Source organism: Theropithecus gelada, unplaced genomic scaffold (assembly GCF_003255815.1).
Source record: "Theropithecus gelada isolate Dixy unplaced genomic scaffold, Tgel_1.0 HiC_scaffold_1856, whole genome shotgun sequence".
Taxonomy (NCBI): Eukaryota; Metazoa; Chordata; class Mammalia; order Primates; family Cercopithecidae; genus Theropithecus; species Theropithecus gelada.
The window spans coordinates 1-2043 of record NW_020258286.1 but is presented as its reverse complement, the minus strand read 5'-3'; positions in this window follow the sequence as shown (position 1 = coordinate 2043).

Sequence of the window (2043 nt, the reverse complement as noted above, 5' to 3'; positions counted from 1 at the left end):
GAAATATTCTATCTTCTGCAGCCTCTGCTGCTGATACCCAGGCAAACAGGGTCTGGAGTGGACCTCAAGCAATCTCCAACAGACCTACTGCTGAGGGTCCTGACTGTTAGAAGGAAAACTATCAAACAGGAAGGACACCTACACCAAAACCCCATCAGTACATCACCATCATCAAAGACCAGAGGCAGATAAAACCACAAAGATGGGGAAAAAGCAGGGCAGAAAAGCTGGAAATTCAAAAAATAAGAGCACATCTCCCCCGGCAAAGGAGCGCAGCTCATCGCCAGCAACGGATCAAAGCTGGACGGAGAATGACTTTGACGAGATGAGAGAAGAAGGCTTCAGTCCATCAAATTTCTCAGAGCTAAAGGAGGAATTACGTACCCAGCGCAAAGAAACTAAAAGTCTTGAAAAAAAAGTGGAAGAATTGACGGCTAGAGTAATTAATGCAGAGAAGGTCATAAACGAAATGAAAGAGATGAAAACCATGACACGAGAAATACGTGACAAATGCACAAGCTTCAGTAACCGACTCGATCAACTGGAAGAAAGAGTATCAGCGATTGAGGATCAAATGAATGAAATGAAGCGAGAAGAGAAACCAAAAGAAAAAAGAAGAAAAAGAAATGAACAAAGCCTGCAAGAAGTATGGGATTATGTAAAAAGACCAAATCTACGTCTGATTGGGGTGCCTGAAAGTGAGGGGGAAAATGGAACCAAGTTGGAAAACACTCTTCAGGATATCATCCAGGAGAACTTCCCCAACCTAGTAGGGCAGGCCAACATTCAAATCCAGGAAATACAGAGAACGCCACAAAGATACTCCTCGAGAAGAGCAACTCCAAGACATATAATTGCCAGATTCACCAAAGTTGAAATGAAGGAAAAAATCTTAAGGGCAGCCAGAGAGAAAGGTCGGGTTACCCACAAAGGGAAGCCCATCAGACTCACAGCAGATCTCTCGGCAGAAACTCTACAAGCCAGAAGAGAGTGGGGGCCAATATTCAACATTCTTAAAGAAAAGAATTTTAAACCCAGAATTTCATATCCAGCCAAACTAAGTTTCATAAGTGAAGGAGAAATAAAATCCTTTACAGATAAGCAAATGCTTAGAGATTTTGTCACCACTAGGCCTGCCTTACAAGAGACCCTGAAGGAAGCACTCAACATGGAAAGGAACAACCGGTACCAGCCATTGCAAAATCATGCCAAAATGTAAAGACCATTGAGGCTAGGAAGAAACTGCATCAACTAACGAGCAAAATAACCAGTTAATATCATAATGGCAGGATCAAGTTCACACATAACAATCTTAACCTTAAATGTAAATGGACTAAATGCTCCAATTAAAAGACACAGACTGGCAAACTGGATAAAGAGTCAAGACCCATCAGTCTGCTGTATTCAGGAGACCCATCTCACACTCAGAGACATACATAGGCTCAAAATAAAGGGATGGAGGAAGATTTACCAAGCAAATGGAGAACAAAAAAAAGCAGGGGTTGCAATACTAGTCTCTGATAAAACAGACTTTAAACCATCAAAGATCAAAAGAGACAAAGAAGGCCATTACATAATGGTAAAGGGATCAATTCAACAGGAAGAGCTAACTCTCCTAAATATATATGCACCCAATACAGGAGCACCCAGATTCATAAAGCAAGTCCTTAGAGACTTACAAAGAGACTTAGACTCCCATACAATAATAATGGGAGACTTCAACACTCCATTGTCAACATTAGACAGATCAACGAGACTGAAAGTTAACAAGGATATCCAGGAATTGAACTCATCTCTGCAGCAAGCAGACCTAATAGACATCTATAGAACTCTCCACCCCAAATCAACAGAATATACATTCTTCTCAGCACCACATCGTACTTACTCCAAAATTGACCATATAATTGGAAGTAAAGCACTCCTCAGCAAATGTACAAGAACAGAAATTATAACAAACTGTCTCTCAGACCACAGTGCAATCAAACTAGAACTCAGGACTAAGAAACTCAATCAAAACCGCTCAACTACATGGAAACTGAACAA